General features: G+C 36.6%; 1 protein-coding gene across 10 annotated transcripts in view; it reads left to right on the plus strand.

Annotated features, from left to right (window-relative positions):
- Window positions 1–24201, plus strand: part of PEAK1 (pseudopodium enriched atypical kinase 1) — a 294851-nt gene that overhangs the window by 36678 nt on the left and 233972 nt on the right. For 5 of the 10 annotated variants that reach the window (XM_072739138.1, XM_072739143.1, XM_072739148.1 and 2 more), the window contains 2 exons: window positions 14232–14296; window positions 19541–19688. The gene's annotated coding sequence lies outside the window, so the exon portion shown is untranslated. Of the gene's footprint in view, window positions 1–14231; window positions 14297–19537; window positions 19689–24201 lie in introns of all 10 variants that reach the window. The other 5 variants (XM_072739146.1, XM_072739145.1, XM_072739144.1 and 2 more) reach the window with 2 other exon arrangements.

Consider the following 24201-nt stretch of genomic DNA (forward strand, 5'->3'; position numbering starts at 1 on the left):
AGTGTTTCCTTGTTGATTTTCTGCTTAGGTAATCTGTCCATTGCTGTAAGTGGGGTGTTAAAGTCCTTTACTATTATTGTATTAGTACCAACGAGTTCCTTTATGTCTGCTATTAATCGTTTTGTATATTTGAGTGCTCCCATGTTGGGGGCATAAATATTTACAATTGTTAGATCTTCTTCTTCTTTTTTTATTTTTTTAAATTTTGTTTATTTATTCATGAGAGGCACAGAGAGAGAGGCAGAGACACAGGCAGAGGGAGAAGCAGGCTCCCTGTGGGGAGCCCGATGCGGGACTCTGGGATCACTCCCTGAGCCGAAGGCAGAGGTTTAACCGCTGAGCCACCCAGGCATCCCTACAATTGTTAGATCTTCTTGATGAATGGATTCCTTAATTATGATATAATGCCCCTCCACTCTTGTTACAGTCTTTGGTTTATTTAGAAAGTTTTTTTTATTTTTTATTTTTAAGGATTTTATTTATTTGCAAGAGAGAAAGAACATGAGCAGGGGGAAAGGCAGAGGGAGAAGCAGATTCCCTGCCAACCAGGGGGCTCAATGCAGGGCTTGATCCTAGGACCCTGAGATGACCTGAGCCAAAGGCCGATGCTTAACTGACTGAGCCACTCAGGTGTACCCCACAGTCTTTAGTTTAAAATCTAGTTTCTGATATAAATATGGCTACTCCAGCTTTCTTTTGGCATCCATTAACATGATAGATTGGTTCTCCATCCCCTCACTTGAAACCTGCAGATGTCTTTAGGTCTAAAATGAGTCTCCTGTACACAGAATATAGAAGACTTAAAAAAAAAATCCATTCTGATACCCTATGGCTTTGGATTGGAGCAGTTAGCCCATTTATGTTCAGAGTAATTATTGAAAAGTAATGAATTTAGTGCCATTGTGTTACCTGTAAAGTTGGTGCTTCTGGTGATGTTTTCTGTTCCTTCCTAATCTTTATTGCTTTTGGTCTTTTTTTTCCCCCACTCAGAGTCCCCCTTAATATTTCTTGTAGGGTTGGTTAAAAACTAAGTTTTCCTTCGCCATCCATTCCTTTTGTTTACTTATCTCTTCTTTGCAGCTTCATTATTTCCAATAATTTTATCTTGCATATTACTGATTCATTCCTCTGATTTGTCCATTCTTGTTGTTATGGCATCTGTTTTGCTTTGCATCTCAGTTATAGCATTTTAAATTTTGGCTTGACTAGCTTCTAGCTCTTTTATCTCTGCACTAAGGATTTCTCCAGTCTTCTATGCTTTTTTCAAGTGCTGCTAGTATCCTTATAATTGTTTTAAAGTGTAGTTCAGACATGTTATATCTGTGTTGATTAAACCTATGTTATTTCTGGTCTTTCTTTTGGGGTGAATTCCTCCATCTTATCATTTTGGGGGGTAAAAACAAAATAAAATTTAAAAAATTAAAAAAAATTGGGAAGCCTGGGTGGCTCAGCGGTTGGGTGTCTGCCTTTGGAAGGCAGTGATCCTGGAGTCCTGGGATCGAGTTCCACATCCGGCCCCCTGTGTGGAGCCTGCTTCTCTCTCTGCCTAGGTCTCTGCTTCTCTCTCTTTCTGCATCTCTCATGAATAAATAAATAAAATCTTAAATTTTTTTTAAATTAAGGAAGATATGTTTTGGTCTGCTTATTAAACTTGATAGAAAAAAAGAAATATTAAAAATTAAAAGAAAAATTAAAAATTGCTCTTTCTGTATCCAAAAATACCAACCAACCAACAAACCTAAAGCAGGCTAGATCCTCTTTACCCTAGAGCTCAAGCTTTGCAGCACACTATGATCCGTAGACTTGGTGTTGGCGACAGGTATGTTCTGGTCTTCTGGGGGTGGAGGGGTCTGCTGCTCTGAGTCTAGGTGGACGTGCTCTAGTAGAGATGCACCTGCGGGACTCAAGGCGGCGGGGCGTGGTATAGTGGGTCCAGTCTCCACTTGGTGGCAGTTTAGCTCACTGAGGTGGATCCGTACTGGTGGGAGGGCTGAAAAGGACTTTTGCCCACTTTCTCTTACCTGGATTGGGAAAGTGGGGCCCAGCACTCTTCAGGAAGCCCTCACAGACACTCAGATGATCAGCCCTCCTGTGTCCTCGCTTTCTGGCGGATCCCGGCTTCACCCTGTCCTTGCCTGAGCTGTTGGCCTGCCAGGTGTGCAGTGCTCCTGGGTTTAATCTCAGGTTTGGCTGTGGTTCAAAAGCCCCACATTTCAGAAATCCCATGGTGGGGGGGGGGGCCCTGCTGCACTGTCAGCTTGTCCCAGGATACACTCACACCACTGTGTAGCCTTTGTGATAAATAACGAAATACGGCTGGCACCGGGTTTGCTGCCCTGAGCTGGCATCTTTGTTCCAAAACAGGTGGATGAGGCGGCTCGATTGTGCCAGTGGAGTCCTTTGCCTAGGGAGGGGCCCTATCACCCTACCACATGCATTCCAACCTGGGGAACCACTTCTTCCCGTGCGACCCAGGGGATCCCCGGGCTGTGTGCCTGGTTCCGGGGCCCACCCATCTTCCCCACTGGGGCGCTGCCGTGCACCACCCTCGTTATGATGCTGACCTTCAAAGCTTAGGACTGTGCACTCCGTCGTTTGTAAAAAACTGGCAGTATTGAAACCTTCTCGTTTTTCCCATTCAGGGTTTTGAGGACCAGTTTTCTTGTGCAGTCTCCTGTGTGTTTTCATTCTTTTTCCCCCAACTCTTTCTCATTCTCGTTCTCTCTCCGCACTCCCTCCCCTGTGCAGCCCTGGCTCTTTTCTCCCAGGAATCCACTCCCCACAGTTCCTACCTTCCACACGTGGTTTTTGTTTGTAGACGTGCAGCTCTGTTCTCTAAGACTCTTGATTGATTTCAGAAGCTAGAATTTCTGTGGGTCATTTCATTTAGCCTTTAGTTTATGACTTACACTTGTTCATATGTCAAAGAAAGGGAGATTAGCTTTTAATAGTTTGCTGAAGAAATTAGATACTTCATAAAACTGTTATATGGCTGAGCTTTTCACAAGTGAAATAGGATCTACAGATTATTCGCCTCATTTTTATGAGATTATGTACAGTATTACCATATCATAATCCTTAGGAGCTTATAGTTTAGGAAATGTGACAGGCAGGCAAATTTTTCTTTTTAAATTCATGTGTACAATAGTAGCATATTCAAATTATAGGCTAGTTCTTTGGTACAATGGGGAGAAGAGGTGACCCTTGGTCTCAAATTGTCTAATCATAGCATTGTTGTGTTAGAGGAAATACACCATGCACACACCTGATGTGTGCAAGCTCAGCAGGTTTTACTAGGTCAAGTAAACGACTTGGGTTGTAAGATGATGTTTGAATTGGCAAGTGATATAGTAGATGTGGGAGGTGATCTCGAGGTTAAAGAGTTGTAAATAATACAGTTTTTGTTAAAAATGCAACTTCTATAAAATAAAAGGTAGAAAATAACACACATAGCAACATCTTTGGAAAACACTCTCTTCAGATGTCTCTCTTTATGAAAGATGCCTGTGTTTTCAAAATTAAAATTGTGTCTGTGGTATACAGTATCCTTATTGCATCAGTGTTCCTGTATCAAAAAAAAAAACCTCAACATTTTTCAGTATGCTAATTAAAGATTAATATTCAACTCAGAAAACCAGAAGAAACAGAAATATTGACCCTCAAGTTATCCTCTGTGATGTGGATGGATTAAAAGTATTTCTAGGGCAGCCCGGGTGGCTCAGCGGTTGCCGCCTTCAGCTCAGGGCCTGATCCTGGAGACCCGGGATGGAGTCCCACGTCGGGCTCCCTGCATGGAGCCTGCTTCTCCCTCTGCCTGTGTCTCTGCCTCTCTGTCTCCGTGTCTCTCATAAATAAATAAATAAAATCTTTAAAAAAAAAAAAAGTATTTCTAGAAAGAGAGGGTATTCAGGATAAGGGAAGATGTCATTTGGGTGTGAAGCCTTCTTTTAGGAGAGAGGAGTTATTTTGGGGAGCACAATATAAGGAAGAGATTCCTCCCAGGGAACTTGTGTTCTGAAGTGGGAGGTACTATTTACTTGAGAAGGAGCTTGGAGAAAGGTCAATTTTTTCCCCCCTTAGTTTTTTTTTCTTCCCCATTTTCACTTTTACTCCTCATTTAGCCAGACCTTTACTTTTCATCAGACATTTGTTTGTGTGACTTACTAGTTTGTGTAGTAATTTTTTATGTATCAGTTTACTTATGGTCAATCATTTTTGAGAAGAGAGATATTCGAGATGACTGCCTTTTTAAAATCAGCAGTAAATTTTCTTTGTGATAGGTGCTCACAAAACATGGGGAAAGGTTGTTTTTCAGCACTTTTAGTAGAACTCTTATTTTTATTATCTTATATGTCATCCCCATCTCTCCTGTTATCCTATCATCCTGTCCTGATTGAATTTCATATTTTTTCCTTTGTTTATAATAAGTGGATTTTGGGTCTCATCTTTGGTTCTTTGTCATGAATACTTATATCCCATTTAGACTTCTTAAAATTACTTAGATTCTCTTATTTGATTCCCCCCTCCTCTGTATTTGACTGTTTCTGCACCTAAATATTCAGTAATTTTCAAAAACTGTTTATATAAAAGTATGTTTAATTAAGATAGAGTTTTGTGACAGCCCTTATGGTAATGGCAATATCCTTGATATTTCAAATCAGGGTCAGAAATACAGTTAGTTATATTGTTTCCCTTAGGTATTTGGATGGTCACGTCCATTGGGATAGTGAATAGTGAACCATAGTCTTAACTTCATCCGTTTAGAACAGCTAATATACTGTGGAGCTTCATTACTAAATTGGCTTGCTCTAATCCAATGAGACCATCTGTTCAGGCAGTGGGGTATAGCAGCCAGCACAGAGGGTGTGGAATAGTAGTTTGAATGTTTACTCTTCCACTCATTTCTAGCATGAATTCACTATGAGCAAGGTGGCTGTGAAAGTAAGTTTACCATCTCGGTAAAAAAGCTTGCATTCTGTCTGGTATAATATATAGGTATTATTAATATATAGGTATTATATATTACATATATAATATATAGGTATTATTATATATAATATATAATATATAGGTATTAATATATATTATATATTAATTATTATATATTAATTATATATTATATATAATATATATTATATAATATATAATATATAGGTGTTATTAATATATTATTAATATATATACCTATATAATATGTAGGTATATTAATGCTACCATTAATAAATGGTAGCAACTGTTACTATTACCTGCCTGTGAACATTTTCTGTTTAAACTCATAGGAGTGCTAATAGCCAAGGTAATTTACATCATTGTTTTAAATTAGGAATAGTGACACTTTCAAAGCTTTTGTTGAAATATGTTAACGGTGTTTATTTTTCTCGTTTTTAATTTATTTATTTTTAAATTATTTTTGCTTTTTAAAGGATTTTATTTATTTATTCATGAGAGACACAAAGAGAGAGGCAAAGACATGGGCAGAGGGAGAAGCAGGCTCCACGCAGGGAGCCCGATGTGGGACTTGATCCTGGGACTCCAGGATCACACCCTGGGATTAAGGAAGGCATTCAACCACTGAGCCACCTGGGCGTCCCATCTTGTTTCTAATTTAGTAACTACAAAAAAATATCAGGCTGGTCTTCCTTGATTTATTCTGAAGAAACACGATTCTTCTTGTTTGAGATTTTGTCACCTTCTAGAATTTTTTGTTAGCATAGTGTGTAGTATAGCATTAATTTACTAAAAATTGATTAATGGGACAGTGTTGAAATTAGATAAGCTTCTTTTTTTTCAAAGAGGTTGCTGTTATTTTTTTCCCTTTGTGGTTAGTTTTAATATTTTGATTGGATAGCTTTCTGAAACTCTCTATAGCAAGCATGATTGAAAGATGATTTTTCTACCAGAAAGTGAATAGCCTAAAATGATTAGTATATCACCATTTATAAGTTCAAAATTCTTACTGAAGCTGCATATTCATCCTTCTTTTCAGCTACATATCTTATCCTTCTGGATTTTTTTTTTAAGATTTTATTTATTTATTTGAAAGAGAGACAGAACATGAGCAGGGGGAGGAGCCAAGGGAGAGGGACAAGCCAACTGACCGCTAAGAATGGAGCCCGACATGGGACTCTATCCCAGGACCCTGAGATCATAACCTGAGCCAAAGTCAGATGCCTAACCACCTGAGCCACTCAGGTGCCCTGTCCTTCTGGATTTTTAAAAAATTCTGTCACTACGTCGTAGTGCTCAGTGTAACTTGATTTTGATGTGATGTGTTTTTACTGATGACTTTCAAAATAATGATCATGCACTATTAAATAATTATTAAATTATAAAAATGATTTAAAATTGGATATTACATACTCAGTAAATTCCTTTGATTAGAGAATTCTCTCTGGTTTTCTATTTATAATTAAACTACCATGTGAAAATAATTAGAAGTATCTGAAGCCCCAAGCAAAACCTGTGATTAGACATGTGATTCATAATTAACTCTTTTTATTCTTACCTTTTCCTCTGCTTGCATTAATCATTTGTGTTCTTCCATAGTGATATCTAAGACACAATACTTGAATCAGATGCTGTATAAATAATCACATTGGAGATTTTCACCCACATTATCAAATCACACCTTTATCTTATGCTAAAGGCAAGAAAATAGAAGTAGGCCATAGGTGGACTTGTTCACTTTTCCTATCTTGTACTTAAGGACCTAGATTTTTTTGCCAATCTGATTATTGTCTGTATATGTTTGATGGTATGCCCACTGGCCTTGGGTCATTGAATAGGATTGGTATTCATTATTTTGACAAAGAATTAATAGTATATTATAGATCTATTATATGTTAGTATTCTAGGTTTGGGCATAAAGAGGTAGGGGTGATATTAAGCGTATTTAGCACTTAACTACAACATAGGCACCAATCAATCAAGATGGCCATAGCACTGGATTCAGGGTCTTGAAGGACCTATCCATCTTTTATACTGTATCAGGCTTTGATGCTTTTGTTGATGAATGGTGGTGGTGGCGGTGGTAAGACTGGGCCACGGAGTTCGGGGCAGTGACTGCTTGCTAGATTACATTTCAGAAGTATTTTAGTATTTCATCCCTTAAGGCTGTTTAGTGTGTACTAGCTGAATATTAGCTCTGCCAGGAGTTGTTCAGTTCTTTATAATAGAGTTAACCCAGTTTGAGAAGTACTTGTTGAAAGTATGTAGAAGGTACATAGGGAAAGGATTGCACGAACCTATTTTGGATAACCAGCTAGTGAGCAGAAATTCACCACAGTCACTTGAGGAGGAGGTTGTAACCACGCTGAGGGGAAAACAGCATTTGCAAAGGCATTTGGAGCCTGAGATAGCATAGTGGAGTCAGAGATGAACAAGTAGGAGAGATGGAAGAAGATGATGTTTTTCTCTGGCCCTTGCTTTTAAGCTGAATAAATATATATTAAAATCACATTTGTATCCTTGAAATTGCCCCATTTTTGGTAGAGAACTGCTAGACTGTGTAGTTTCTTCAACTATGTCTAAAATATTTTAAGCATTGGGTCAGAAGGGAGAACTAGAAATTTGTTATAGTTCAGGGCTGTACTAAACATGGATAGAGCAAGAGTACAATTAGAACCTCTCTATTCGCTGAGAGGCTTCTAATGAGAAAACACAAATTCAAACAGATTGCGCATGGTAGTTCTTTTAATGATATAAAACTGTTGCCTATGAGGCTTTTTGGCTGGCATCATGAAACTAATTTTGCTTAATGGCTATGGAGGCCTACAAATTCAGATGTGCAGAAAATGCAGTAAATTACTGGCCTGTCAGATTCCTGTTGCCTGTCATCTTTTATCTCAATAGCAGCTTTTGTTTCCAGACTGTCAGGGACAAGTATGGGGACCCCTTCAAGGTTGTATTTGTATATGCTTGAATAATTCAATTCAGAGCCGTCTAAATATAGCAAATTGACAACAGTGAAATGAATGTATCTTCTTATACTTGTGTAATTTAGGGAACACATGTATGGGTCTCTCTTCTAATTTCTGAGAGCTCTTGAAATATGTCAAGCATTTATAGTGGTGTAAGATCTGCTTTTATTGCCAGAGTTGATGACTCACACCTTTGAAATATAATGAAGTCACATGGACAGCAGAGAAAATATTTTCTCTCTGTTCAACTCAGTGAATGATTTGAAAGCTTCCACTGTGTGCCAGGAATCGGGTGGAATACAAAGATGAAAGAAAACTGGCATTTTTTTCTGGGTATCAAATTATGTGATTTTCATCCTTAAGCTATATTTAGTAAAAATGACTGTCTTGATGGGTGTGTGTGTGTGTGTGTGTGTGTAGTGTTACAACAAAGGGGGCAATAAAGGTTTGACTTACTTGTGAGTAGTTTGCTTCAGAGACGGTTTTGAAATATGGTTTAAGTTTTTGGATGGCTTCATTTTTACATTTTCAATTAATGGTATTTATTTTCTCTCTACTTTCTATTACTCTGTACAATTAGAAAGGAGGATTTTTTAAAAAATATTTTATTTATTTATTCATGAGAGACAGAGAGAGTCAGAGACACAGACAGAAGGAGAAGCAGGCTCCATGCAGGGAACCTATGTGGGACTGGATCCCGGGACCCCAGGATCACGCCCTGAGCCGAAGTCAGAGGCTCAACTGCTGAGCCACCCAGGCGTCCCAGAAAGGAGTATTTTAAGGAAAATGTATCTTATATCCCAGTATTACTTCAACAAGCATTTGGAGAGTATCTACCAGGCACTGGGTGTGGAGTGAAGAGAATAGCAGAGGTTGCTATTTATAGAATAAAGTTACTCAGTAAAAAGGAAACCAGAATAATAAAAAAGTAAAAACTTTCAGCCCTTTTGGTATGGTTAATTTATGGAAATAACAGATTCAGTCTTAAATGCACAGAATTTATATTTGGTTTCTCAGAGTTTTGTTCACAAAAGTTATCTGAAACCTTAAGCAAGGCATGGACTGTCTACTTTGAGTACTGATTACCTTAACCAGCATATTTCCATCTATGGTTTTTGGTAACCCATTCCTTATCATGGGTGGCCCAGCTCCCTTAGCAACTGGACATTCTTTGCTGTTAACTTGGCTAGAGGTAAATCTAGGGAAACAAAAAGGCAGTGAGAATCTTTGCTATCACACATTGCCCCTTTGATACCTTTTTTCATTCAATTTCTACTTCCTTTAACAACACCTTTTCCTCTCCTGTCCTTTAACATTTTCTTTTTTTTTTTTTAAGTTTGGAATCTTGTGGACATTTACTTATCTAGCTGCCAGAAGTTAGTGGTTTCTAGATGTAGACTCTGTTTTATTTTATAGAATTTGATCTCCTAGGCAACTCTCTTATATTCACAATTCCCCACATTGTCTAATTTTAAGGTACTTGCAAATGTAAAAACATTGTTGTACAATAGGTGTTTAGCTTTTACAATTTAAATTTATATCAAATTTATTATAGGCAAGTGCTTGCTCCCTGCAGCATTATGATCTTGTGCTGTGGCCTAAATGTCTTTTTTTTTTTTTAATTGTGGTAAAATATATGTAACATAGAATTTACCATATTAGACATTCTAAAATGCACAGTTCATTGGGGTTTTGTGCAATCACAGTGCTGTGCAGCCAATCTCAAAAACTTTTTTTATGCCCTTTAACATCTTATTCAGAGGCTTTCCCAAAGGCTTAACCTAAATGTTTCCCTCAGAGGTTACATTTTACCAGGAATTTCTAGTTACAACTTTTGGGATATTTATCTTTTACTTTTTTTTGTATGTATCTGAACCGTGTTTCCTTTTGGATTTGTGAGCTTTTGAAGGTGTCATGTTTGTTGAATTAGGCTTGAAGGGTGGTAAGAATTTGGATTGGTGGAGAAGGGAGGAGCTATCCACAGGAGAGAGACCCCGTAAACCCAGGCAGGTCTTCAGGACCAAAAAAAACAAGGTACTTTTCAGGAATGTTAAATAGATTCATTTGCTTGTTTTGCTTACATGAGTAGAGTAGAAGGAGAGGAAGCTGAGAAAATAGGAAGTGACCCTTGATGCTGAGCTGGTCAAATATGAAAATTATCAGTACCTCACTTTGGTCAGTTGACTGTTCTCAGGGAGTAAAGGGCTCAGTGGAGAGTTGTAGGAGAGTGCACTTAGCATACTGTACCTCTCTTTTTTTTTAATTTTTTAAATTTTTAAAATTTATTTATGATAGTCACACACACACACACACACACAGAGAGAGAGAGAGAGAGAGAGAGAGAGAGAGGCAGGCAGAGACATAGGCAGAGGGAGAAGCAGGCTCCATGCACCGGGAGCCTGATGTGGGATTCGATCCTGGGTCTCCAGGATCGCACCCTGGGCCAAAGGAGGTGCTAACCCGCTGCATCACCCAGGGATCCCCGTACTGTACTTCTCTTATCCTCATATTACCCTGCTAACAGAAAAGGAGGCCAGTGTTGTGACAGGATGTCAAGCACATTGGATTCAGGAGACAGTAGACCTGGAAGATTGGCATTTTTTGGGCATTAAGTTACCTCCTTTGTAGCATGATAGGGAGGAAAGATGGTCTTAGAGCTTCCTTCCAGTTCTAATATACTACGACAGCATGGCATACTTGCAGTCTCTGGGTTAGAGCCACCGCTCAGCTGTTTCACCCATTTTTAATCGTTTAGTTCAGAGAGCAGCAAACTTTTACTGTAAAGGGCGAGATAGTAAATATTTTAAGTTTCGTAACTAGTGTCTCTCTTGCATATTTTTTTTTTTTTTCACAACTTTTTGGAAATGTAAGAATCATTCTTAACTCCAGGGCCAGACAAAAAGAGGCATGGTCTGGATTTGGCCTTCAGGGTGTGGGTTGACCCTTAATTTAGTTCATTGAAGCAGTTATTACCTAAGGTTTCTAGAATTCAGAAATCAAGACCTGCTTGGTGATAGTGTTTTCCGTCTATTTTTATTTTTATGGACTGCTTACAGGTTGTATTTTCTAAGGGTCAGGAAGCTAATGTGTGTTAAAAAGTCTCCATTCTTTTTCTTGCAGTCTTCATAATCTTGTGTTATAGATTATGTCATTTCTAAGTGCCTTGAAAACTACCTTATATCTAAGATACTTTACTCATCTTTATTGTCTCTATTCTGATTAACACAAATATTTCCTATATTATGTCCTTAATGTCTAAGATTATTTTACTCATGTTTACTAGCTATTCTCTGATAAATACAAATTGCTCTAGTACTCTTAATTTATTGGAATAAATAATTTATTTGTATCTTATTTTAAACTATGAGCCGTTTAGTATTCAAACCTCAGACCTGGGAAAGCGATATGATATACAATTGTAACTAAATATAATGATTTATTCTCTGTGTCCATTGCTCGAAAATAATTTCTGGATTAGACTCTCCTGTATTTTCTTTTTAAGATATATATATTTTTTTTATTCATGAGAGACAGGCAGAGACACAGGCAGAGGGAGAAGCAGACTCCATGCAAGAAGCCCAATGTGGGACTCGATCCCAGGACTCCAGGATCAGGCCCTGATCAGGCCCTGGGCTGAAGGCGGCACTAAAGCCCTGAGCCACCTGGGCTGCCCCTCTCCTGTATGTTCTTAGCAGTGTTTTGCTTCTGATGTATTATTGCCTGCAATAGAGTAGATATCTTAGATCTTTATATCATGAGAAGTTAGTGCAGTTTAAAATTTTTATTTATTATTATTATTATTATTTTTTAGGGAGAAAGAGAGAGAATCTTAAGCAAATTCCACACTCCATGATGCAGGGCTTGATCTCACAATCCTGAGATCATGACGTGAGCCAAAATCCAGAGTTGGATGCTTAACTGACTAAGCTATCCAGGGATCCCTAGTTTTTGTTTATTAACTCCTGTCCCCATTATTTTGAATTTCCACATTTATTGCTGAAACAAATATTTTCTGTGTTATATCCTTTCTCATTGATTATAACTTGTTAGTTATATGCCTTGGCTATTTCTATTTGATTAACCCAATATTTTTTGCTGTTCTTTTTGTTTAATGCTTGTCTTCATTGTCATGTTTCTTTCTTTCTATGTTTCCCTTAAAATTTCCTGTAGTTTCTTAGTTGAAGTTTTAGACACTTCAGCCATTTTTATAGTTGTAAAAACCTTTAAACCTTTAATTAAGTAAATGCTCAACACTCATAAAATTTTTAACGATTACTAATACATATAAGCCTTATAAACACATTCATATAATTCAAAATACATGAATTCAAAACACCTAATACATGTTCAGTATTAGTTATAGAAATTTTAAATTTATTTTCAGAAAGATTAGGTCAACAAATAATCATTAATGCAAATGGTTCTTAAAAATAATCATGACCTACCTGTTATTTGCCAATGTAAGGATTATTTTTAAAAGGTGTGGTTTGTAGATGGTCGGTGCTTTTACATTCACTGGCTACAGTGATCACTTGAAAAGCAGGTCTAGCTGAATCATGGGGAAATAGACCCAGTGCGGAAGCATGCTTCTGCTATGTAGAGTGCTGATTGTGATACATGAAGTCACACAATAAATACTGAAAGAATAAATTAATAAAACCTCATACTCATTCTAGGATCAAGCTCTGGTTCTCAACCAAATATTATTAAACATAAAGTTTCTCTTAAGCTCCTTTGCAGTTAATTCTTTGACATAACCTTCAGCTCCTGGAAAAGCTGATCTGCTTTCTGTCATTATAGATTATACATATACAGAAAATTGAGCAGATGGACATAGAATTCCATGTGTGCCCTTCATACAGTTTCCCCTATAAGTTATTAAGCATTTTTATATTTAATTATAATTATTTCTTAGTCTGATTCATTAACTAATCATTTGGTGGACATTTAGTTTATTTCCATTTCTGTGCGATCATAAATGAGCTATGATCTAAGTCTTTGGATTTTTATTATTTAGGACAGATTTCTGGAAGAGAAGTTACTAGGTCAGAGGGTTTGAACTTTTTAAACCTCTGTGTATTACTTTCCAGAAAGATTTTACCAATTTACACTACCATGAGCAGCGTGCAATTAATGCCCCTTATATTCATTATTATATTATTGTAGTATCTATTACATTGTCATTTGTACCGGTAATTTAGAATATGCTATAGTAACAAAGAATCCCCCAAATCTCATAGTTTGATACAACAGATTTTATTTTTTACAACAAAGCTCACGTTACATATCTAACACATATCAGCAGGGGGTAGTCTCTCTTGGGAGTTTAGTCAACCAGCCTGATCAAAGCTGCTTTGGTTACTTGTTTCTGTAATGATTGTAGTAGGAAAGTCTGGTTCCTAAAGCTTATCCCTACTAATGTTTCATATAATGTTTATGTACATCTTAGTGACTAAAGCAAGTCATACAGCCACACCGAAGTTGAAAAAGGGTAGCGAGGTGTGATCCTACTGTGAGTCTGGGAAGTAGGAGAACTGGAACAGCACAAATGAGTAACATCTTATTTTAAAAAACAACTCTAATTTCACTGATGGAAGATGATACCTCATTTTAGATTTTCTTTGCCAGTGTACATAAACATTTTCATAGTTTTTAGCCAGTTTTATTTAACCTTTCCTTTTACTTAATCTTTATAAACATGTGCTTGCTGTTGTTTTATTTTTTATTTTTATTTTTTTTAAAGATTTCATTTATCTATTCATGAGAGACACACACAGAGAGAGGCAGAGACACAGGCAGAGAGAGAAGCAGGCTCCATGCAGGGAGCCCGATGTGGGACTCGAACCCGGGACCCCGGGATTACACCCTGGGCCGAAGGCAGGTGGTAAACCGCTGAGCCACCCGGGCTGCCCATTGTTTTACTTTTATATTTCCAGATTTTTGAATTCTGTTTTTTTGTGAGGATGGGAAGTCATGATGGTAACATTATTATAGGGAGTACAGACTTTTAGAAAATGCCTTTTCTTCTGAAGACTTGAACAAGTGAAAGAAAAGTATCTTCCTTAGATTGGTCCTCCCGCTTTTCCCACCCCCATTAGTATAGTATATGTTTTATTAAGTTTAATTAAAGGCTATGGAAAGTCTGGGGGAATTAAGATTCTTGACATTCTACAGATTTGTAAAACACAATTTGATACAAAAGCTTAGTGAGTAAATGATCAAGTTAGGGTTCTACTGAAAAAATTAAGTTCCCTACTCAGATTTAGTTATATTGACCATGTGTTTTCTTTTTCTTCTTTTTTTTCAATCCAGGTATCTGCCTGAACTGGAGCTTATGCTGTAGACATTTCTTTGTGGAATTCATCTAAAAACCTGAGGTGAGATATTTTTTGAATGTGTTTGCCTTATAAGATATATTTTGTAGTGAGGAATTATAAATATGTTTTTTTAAAAAATTTAAGGCGGTGCCAACTGTATTTTCCTCTTGAGAGTTTAATAGGTAAATATTTATTATAAAGTTACATATATATGCTTTTAATTTGTAGGACATTTGATTGAAGGAAATGAAGCTGGTTTTAGGAATTACAGTAGTGTCTTGAGTGAATTTTTGCATTGTAATTCCAAAGGACCTTTTCTTTTGTACTCAAAGATAGAGTTCACACTGTTATTCTGACACATGTTTGAGAATAATATCGACATTATAATCTGATATTCCTGAAGACAAATCCTTAATTTGTTAAGTCATAGATTTCAACAAAAGGTAACTATTTTAATAAGTCAGTTATTAGGAGTTTCTACCACTCTTTTCTCCTGGACTTGATTATTTTCGGTGGTTCCATCTGTATGGGGGGCATATAAAATAACATATTCTGTAGTATGTTAATAGTTGGTTTCTATAGAAAGTTTCCATTATAACATTTTACTCTGAAGATAGGCTCCATAGCCCTTTCTCTTTTTTGACATGTCTGGATTCCAGTTCTCTTCATCTTTTAATTTTTTAAGCAACCAGTCTGTCATCTGATCTTTCTACCTAGAATCCAGCTGTTCTCTAAACCATTCTTGTCACAGTCATGAGATTATTTCTTCTAAGATGAATGTCATCATGTCAGTCTGCGACTCAGATTCCTTTAGCACCTTTACATTGCTTAAATGATGTCTTATAAACTGCTTTAAAAAGCAATTTAACATCTTTACCTACTTCTCCATCTCACTAGTGCTCTAGGAATGTTATGATCTAACATTTAAAAAAAATAGCTTTATTGAGAAATAATTTATATACCTTAAAATTCACTCATGTATTTAAAGTGTACAATTCAGTGTTTTTTTGTTTTTTTTGTTTGTTTGTTTGTTTTTTAACGTCATTATGGAGTTATACAGCTGTCACCACAATCTAACTTTAAAATATTTTCGTCACTGCAGGAGTTCTGGGTGGCTCAGTTGGTTGGCATCTAGCTCTTCGTCTCAGCTTTGGTCTTGACATCAGGGTCATGTTAGGCTCTGTGTTAGATCTATGTTAGGCTCTGGACTAGGTGTGGAGCCTACTTTAAAAAATAATAATAATAATAAAAAATAATGTTTTCATCACTCCAAAGAGACCTTGGTACTTGCTAGCAGTTGCCAATCATTCCTTCCGCCACTCAGTCCCCATCAGGTACTAGTCTGCTTTCTGTCTCTAGATCTTCCTATTCTGGGCATTTCATATAAATGAAATTGTACAATGTGACATCTTTTGTGACTTATTTTTTTCTACTTAGCAGAAAGTTTTCAAGGTTCATCCATATATTTCTTTAATATTTTATCTATCTATTCATGAGAGACACAGAGAGAGGCAGAGACATAGGCAGAGGGAGAAACAGGCTCCCTCTGGGGACTCTGATGCAGGACTTGATCCTAGGACCCCGGGATCATGGCCTGAGCCAAAGGCAAACACTCAGCTGATGTCCAAAGGGCCATCCATATTTTTGCATAAATCAGTAGTACTTCATTGCTTTTTGTGGCAACATAATATTCCATTTTAAGTGTCAGGTCAGGTGACTGGGCAATAGGGCGACCTGAACTTCCAGGTGTCAGGGTAACTGATTAAAAACAGTGATCCAAAATGAAAGTAACAGTAGGCCCTTTATTCACTTACTGAGATAATGTAAGCAAGAGGCTAAACCTCAGAACGCAGGCCTCCCACTCAGATGGATTAGTACAGAGGTGGAGATGGATTGTCTCACTGCTGAGGGAGCACCAGACAAGAGGTTCTTGCAGTTTTATGGACCCAGGGCTGGTTCAGGAGTGAGCCGGAAGGGCTTGGGAAGGAAAAGCATGGAGACAGAGTAGAGAAAAAGTGTCTTCAGTGTCTCCTCACCTATGAGAAGGCCTCAGCAGAGGGGTATGAGCAAAGGCCTCAGCTGAAGGCCCCAGGTAAGCAGACTTCTGAATGAAGTCTAGAGCCTGGGCTAGGAATATAGTTATGCTTGAGAAAAGTCAGCCAGGGCAGCCTGAGTTCCTGACTATAGCTCTCTTCAGAGACTGCAGTGCAGTGTGCTGGCTGTGTACCCAGTCTGATGTGGGTAGGGCAGCTTTCCCATGTGAGGCTTGCCAGGTAATTGCTTATAGTGAGGCTGGAAAATTAAACATAGAGTTTTTAAGTTTTTGGTCAAGAGCCAGACCCTTCAATATGTATATACCATATTTTACTTATCCATTCATCAGTTGGTGGACACTTGGGTGATTTCTGCATTTGACACCCGCCCCACCCACCCCCTGCATTTTGGCTATTCTCAGCTTTTTGCTATGAACTTTTGCATATAAGCTTTTATGTGCATATGGTTTCATGTCTTTTGGATGTAAAAATAAAAGTGTAATTTGCTGGGTCATTTGGTAACTCCATGTTTAACAATTTGAGGAACTGCCAAATGGTTTTCCAGAGAGACTGTATCATTTTATATTCCCACCAGCAATGTGTCGGGGTTCTAGGTCTCCATGTCCTCACCTACATTTGTTACTATCTTTTTTTTTTCTTTTTTTTTTTTTAAGTTCTAGCAATTCTAGTGGATAGGAAGTTGTATCTCATTATGGTTTTGATTTCTGTATCCCTAATAAGTAATGATGCTGAATATCTTTTCATGTGCTTATTGGCCATTTATATATCTTTTTTGGAGAAATGTCTATTCAAATCCTTTGCACATTTAAAAATTAGATTATTGGGGTGCCTACGTGGCTCAGTTGGTTAATTGTCTGCCTTTGGCTCAGGTCATGATCCCAAGGTCCTGGGAACAAGCCCCATGTTGGGCTTCTGGATCACCAGGGAGCCTGCTTCTTCCTTTCCCCTCTACTCGTGATCTCTCTCTCTCTCTCTTTCTCAACTAAATAAGTAAAAAATTTTTAAAATCTTATATTTATCCTTTTATTGTAAGAGTTTTTATATATTCTGGATACACGTCATTTATGAAATACATGATTTATAAATATTTTCTCCCATTCTCTTGAATTGTCTTTTTACTTTCTTGATAATTGTTTTTTGAAGCATAAATGTTTTTATCTTGTTTCTTGTTGTTTGTACTTTGGGTTTTTTTTTTTTAAGATTTTATTTATTTATTTATTTATTTATTCATTCATTCATTCATTCATTCATTCATGAGAGACACAGGCAGAGACATAGGTAGAGGAAGAAGCAGGGTTCCTGCGGGGAGCCTGATATGGGACTCGATCTCAAGACTCCAGAATCATGACCTGAGCCAAAGACAGATGCTCAACCACTGAGCCACCCAGGTGCCCCTGCTTTGGGTGTTATATCCAAGGAATCATTGCCAGATCCAAGTTCATGATGATTTACTCCTATTTCTTCTAAATATGAGTTCTTAAAATTAGGTCTGTGATCCATTTTGAGTTAATTTTTTAAGAGGGGTTAGGGAGAGGGGAGAGAGAGAATTCCAAGCAGGCTCCATACCCATCGTAGCATCTGACATGGGGCTTGATCTCATGACCCTGATATCATAACCTGAGTCAGAATCAAGAGTCAGTTGCTTTAATCAGCTGAGCCACCCAGGCACCCCTCTATTGAGTTAATGTTTGTATATGGTTTGAGGTAGAGGTTCAGCTTCATGCTTTTGCATTCAGATATCCAGTTGTCACAGACCATTGGATTATCTTGGCACCCTTGAAGAATATAGTTGACTGTAAATGTAAGGTTTTGTTTCTGGACTTTCAATTCTATTCTAGTGGTTTATTCATCACTCTTTATGCCAGTAAGTTTTGAAATCATGAAGTGTGAGTTCTCCAGCTTTGTGCTTCCTATTCAAGATTGTTTTGGCTCTTCTGGGTCCCTTGCATTTCTATATGAATTTTAGGATCAGCTTGTCAATTTCTACAAAAACAATCCAGCTGGGATTTTGATGGAGATTGTGTGGAATCTATATTATGAATCTGTAAATCAGGTTGGAGATTTTATAATAATATATTCTCCAGTCAGTGAACATGGAAGTCTTTCCATTTAGGTGTTCTTTAATTTCTTTCAATGATGTTTTATATTTTTTAGTGTATGTCTCCCACTTTTGCTAAATTTGTTCCTAAGCCTTTAATTTTTTTGGATACTACTGTAGATGAAATTATTTTCTTTCATTTTTGGATTGTTCATTACTAGTGTATGGAAATACAATTGATTTTTATATTATGCAACCTCACTGAACGATTAGTTCAACCAGTAGTTTTGATAGTTGTTAATTATTACTGGTAATTTTTTTATATAAAATTATATCATCTACAAATAGTGATAGTTTTATTTCTTCCTTTCCAATCAGGATGCCTTTTATGTCTTTTCTTACATAAGCCCTGGCTAAAACCTTCAGCACAATATTAAATAGAAGAGATGAGAGTGGACATCCTTGTCTTGTTCCTGTTCTTAGAGGGAAAACTCTCAGTTTTCAGTGTTAGGTGTGATATTGCCTGTGGGGTTTTGTAACTGTCCTTCATCAGGTTGAGGAAGTTTCCTTTTATTCCTAGTTTGTTGATTGTTTTTGTCATGAAGGAGTTAACAGTTTATTGAGACTTTTCAGTGTATGCCAGGCCCTATGCTCAGTGCTTTAGATAGTATTTAATTTTCATTACAGTCCTATGAGATAGAGACCGTTATTTTATCTTCCTTTTGCTGGTAAGTGGTAGAGTCAGATTGCTTGGTTTCAAAACTTGTGTACTCAACCATTATCCATTAAATTCTCTGTACAAACTATGTTGATTTATCCATGTGCCTTTGTCCATTCTGGTTTTCTCCTCCTAAAAATGCATGCTCTCTCTCTTTCCCCAGTACAAACCTACCATAGCCCTTTGTACCTGTCACTATCATAGTACTGTGTTGTGATTGTTTGCATATAGTCCTCTCATTTTAGAATCTGTGCTTCTTGAAGTCAAGGACTTTGTCATATTTGTCTTTGAATCTCCAATGCATAGTGGAGAGACAGGAAAGAGATGTGTCATAGAAGTCAAGGGATTAGTTTCAAAAGAGTGGAAGCAGTCAGCAGTGTCAGATACTGCAGAGAGAGAAAGTAAAATAAGGTTCACAGAATGACTATGGGTTTCATCTTTTAGTGATTTCATCAAGAGTGTTTTTTTTTGTTTGTTTGTTTTTTTTTTAGTAGCAGTGGAGACTGAAGCAAGATTGGGATAAATTAAACAGTGAATGGGAGATGAAGAGACTCTCAAGTAGAGACTGTCACCACTCTTGTGAGAGTTGAACTGCGAAGGGGAAGAATGAGTTTAGGATGCTACATAGAAGGCAACGTAAAGGTATATTTTTTTTAAAAGGGGAGGTACTTGAGTATGCAAATATACAGAGGTGGTAAGAGAAAGAACAAGAAATGGAGAGAGGACTAAGAGAGGGAACAGTGTTTCCTGTAGACATAGGAGATTTGCATAAGGACACAGGATTTTCCTTGAGTGGCCTCTTCATTCTGAGGGAAGGAGCTACCCATGGATGTAGTCAGAGGTAAATATATGGGTGTAAATTAGGAAATATAGGGAGCTCCCCTTTTTCCCTGGAGTAGAAAACAAAATTGTTGACTTAGAGATACTGTGGTTAGTGATGTTCTGCAAATAGGCAACAGGGGTGAGATGTGGAGTTTGAGGGGAATTATGAATGTTTAATATCTGCTGTGAGGCAGGGGAGAGGTTGCTTACCGGAAACATAAATGTTGTTTGAGGGCCTTTTTCTTCAAACAGATATATGGTCAGAAATAATCCAGATGGTACAAAAGGATTTACAGTGCAAAGTAAGTCTTCCCTTCGCTTCAGATCCCACCCCTATTTTCAGAAGGAAGTACCATTTCCAGTTCATTTACTTTCAAATTGACTTTGCAAATATGCGTATAAATATATATGGAATTTATTTTAATCCATGAAAACTTACTGTTTGACTTCCTGCTTTTTCAGTGTGCTTCTGTAACTTGGAGATCTCTCCATATACTTATATCTACTTCATGTTTACAGCTGCAGGATATTTTGTATATGAATATTGTATAAATTATGTAAACTGCCTTTCAATGAATTCCATTGTTTATGCCCATAAAATAATGAATAAATTCTACCTTTAAAAAGTAGAAAATCATTGTAATACCTTAATTCTGTGCCTTAATGTTGGATTTATTCTGTACATACACACATTGAACAAGCTGATAATATGTGTATGTATACCAAAACTGAGATGTTTTCAAAATATAAAGATATCTTGAATATTCAAAAGTGATATCCTTAGTTATCATGCTCAATTATTTCTGGGATTGAGTGATAAGTATCTTGTTTTTAGGTGTTTGCTATTTTGTACATTGCTGCAAAAAACATTCTTGTATGTGACTCTTATACATGTGCATGAGATTCTCCGGTGCATATACCTGTGAATGGAATTGCTGAGTGATAGGGTAATGAATAATAAATTTAAAGAGATAATACAAAATTGATTTACAGAGTGATTGGAAATAAATTACTAAAAAAAAGCAAAAAAAAAATTAAAAATTAAAAAAAAAGAAATAAAACACTATCACCATTTAATAAGAGATCCTGTTTTACAGTCTCTTTAATAGGGTTTTCAGACTTTTAAATTTTGCTAGTTAAATAATCTCAAATACTATTTGTGATCTTAAAAACTAAAAATTGAGGTATAATTTTTGATCTTAGAATAAAATGCATAGATCTTATACAGTTTAATGGGTTTTGACAAATACATTTACCTATGTAATCCATGTAAAGCATTTTTATTACTTTTTAAGTTCCCTAAGACTCCTTCCTTGACATTGTGACCTCTCATCAGAGCAAACCACTTTTCTGATTTGTCTTTTTTTTTTTTAAGGAATTCATCTGTACTCACCTCACTAACTTCTTTCCTCCCATTCTCTCTCTTTTTTCTCTTTTTTAATGTCTTCTAAAAACATTGTAAAAAATAACAAATTTATCATCTTAGCCATTTTTAAGTATACAGTTCGGTGGTATTAAGAAGTTTAAGAATATTGTGCATTTATCATCATCTTCCATCCCCATAACTCTTTTTTCATCTTGTAAAACAAACTCTATATGCAGTAAACAACAAATCTCCATTTTTCTTCCCCCAGTCCCTGGCAATTACCAGAATTACTTTCTGTCTTTATGATTTTCACTTCTCTAAGTATCTCATGTGAGTGGAATCATGCAGTATTTGTCTTTCATAACTGGCCTTTTCATTTAGCATCATGTCCTCAAGGTTCATCCATGTTGTAGCATATGACACAATATTCTTCCTTTATGAGGCTGAATGATATTCCAGTGTAGGTATATACCACATTGTTCATGCATGGATAAGCCAATACTTGGTTGCTTCCATGTTTTAACTTTTGTGAAAAATGCTCCTGTGAGCAGGGAGTACAAATAGCACTTTGCGACCCTGCTTTCAATTCTTTTGGGTATATATTCAGAGGTGAAGTTGCTGGATCATATGGTAATTTTGTTTTTAATTTTTGAGGGACTGCCATGTAGTTTTAAACAGCAACGGTACCATTTAAATTCCTCCAACAGTGCACAGTTCCAATTTCTCCACATCATCAGCAGCACTTGTTTTCTATTTTTTGTTTGTTTTAATAGCAGCGATCTGACTGGATATAAAGTAATATCTCATTGTAGTTTTGACTTGCATTTCCCTAGTGATCAGTGATGTTGAGCATCTTTTCATGTGCTTACTGGTATTCATATATCTTCTCGGAGAAATGTCTATTCAAATCCTTTGCCCATTTTTGAATTGGATTGTTGCTATTGTTGAGTTTTAGGAGTTCTATTTTTCTGGATATTAGTCCTTTATCAGATACATGATTTGCAGCTATTTTCTCCTATGTTGTGGCTGTCTTTTTAACTCTATGGATAGTGTCTTTTCATGTGCAAGATTAAAAAATTTTCATGAGGTCCAATTTGTTTTTACTTTTGTTACCTGTGCCTTTGGTATCATATCCAAGAAATCACTGCCAAACCCAATGTCATGGAACTTCTGTCCTATCTTTTCTTCTAAGAGTTTCATTGTTTTAGATCTTACCTTTAGATATGATTTTTTTTTAAGATTTTATTTATTTATTCATGAGAGAGACAGAGGCAGAGACACAGGCAGAGGGAGGAGAAACAGGCTCCATGTAGGAGCCTGATGTGGGACTTGATCCTGGAAATCCAGGATCATGTTCTGAGCTGAAGGCAGATGCTCAACCACCGAGCCACCCAGGTGTCCCATGATCCATTTTGAATTAAGTTTTATACATGTTGTTATGTATGTAAGGGTCCAGCTTTATTCTTTTGCAAGTTTATCCAGTTTTCCCAGCACCACTGTTGAAAAGAGTTTCTTTTTCTCATTAATTACTTTGATACTGTCAAAAATCAGTTGGCTATATATGCGTATGTCTATTAGAGCTCTGTCTTCTGTTTTATTGACATTTTTTTCTCTTTGCTGATACTATATCAATTACAGTAGTTTAATAGTAAACTATTTTTTGAAAATAATTTTGAAGTGAAATTGTGTTCTTCTTAAAGATTTATTTTGACTCTTCTGGTCCATTGTGTATTCATACACAGTTTAGAATCAACTTCTCCATAGAGATTTTTTTTTTTTACTTATTTTTTATTTTTATTTTTTTAAAAGATTATTTATTTATTCATGAGAGACACAGAGAGAGAGAGAGAGAGAGACAAACAGACAGACAGACACACAGGCAGAGGGAGAAGCAGGCTCCTCGAGGGGATCCTGATGTGGGACTTGATCCCAGGACTCCAGGATCATGCCCTGAGCTGAAGGCAGGGGATCAACTGCTGAGCCACTGAGGTGTCCCCTATTATGACATTTAAAAAAATATTTCATTTCCATTGTTCGTTCATTACTAGAATGTAAAAATACAACTGAATTTTGTATATTGGCCTTTTTTAGTTCTGGTAGCTTTGTGTGGGTTTTTTGTTTTATCAGTTTCGATTTTCTAGGCTTTGTTATGATATGTATATATGTAAAGACAGTTTTCATCCTGTCAACCTGTATTTTTTTTTTTTTTTGGCCTCATTTTACTGACTAGGACCCCTAGTACAGTATTGAATAGAAGTGGTGAGAGCAGATGTCTTTGGCTTGTTACTAAGTTTAGGAGGAAAGTTTTCAGGCTTTCACCATGAAGTTGTTATCCTCAGGTTGAGTAGCTCCTTCTATTCCTCATTTGCTTGAAAGGTTTCTTTTTTCTTCTTTTAATCCTAAATTAAATGATATTGGATTCTAACTGTGGTGTTAAAAGAATTTTTTAAAGGATTTTTTAAAGGGTGTTATAATCATGACTCATACGGATATAAAACTAACACTTGTCAAATGTTTAGCTCACTAGTTAATGAGGAAACTGCTAAGATGTTAAAGTCAGTTCAGAGGTAGACTTGAAGACTCACTCATTTGTATGCAGTAAAGGAACACTGAAACGAAATTTTCAAATAGATGCAAAAACTGATCTATCTGTTGGGCAATTATTACTTGTAATTTACTGGACACAACTAATTTGCTCTTTTGTGCTCAAGAATAGTTCACATTATTATCAATTTTCTACAATTTTTAAATTGAAAAATTGCTCAAAGGCAATGAAAGGTAGCGGTAATGTATGAGCTAGAGAGAACTATACGCAGGTTTTTCTTTTTTGATCTGTTTTCAAAGCTTTTTACTGACAAAGAGTTTTGCTTTGATTTTCCATGATCTCCAGTGATATTGAACTTTGTTCATTTATTGATTATATGCATATACTCTGATGTTATATGCATATATTCTGATGTTAAATGC

This window comes from Vulpes vulpes, chromosome 15 (assembly GCF_048418805.1).
Source record: "Vulpes vulpes isolate BD-2025 chromosome 15, VulVul3, whole genome shotgun sequence".
NCBI lineage: Eukaryota > Metazoa > Chordata > Mammalia > Carnivora > Canidae > Vulpes > Vulpes vulpes.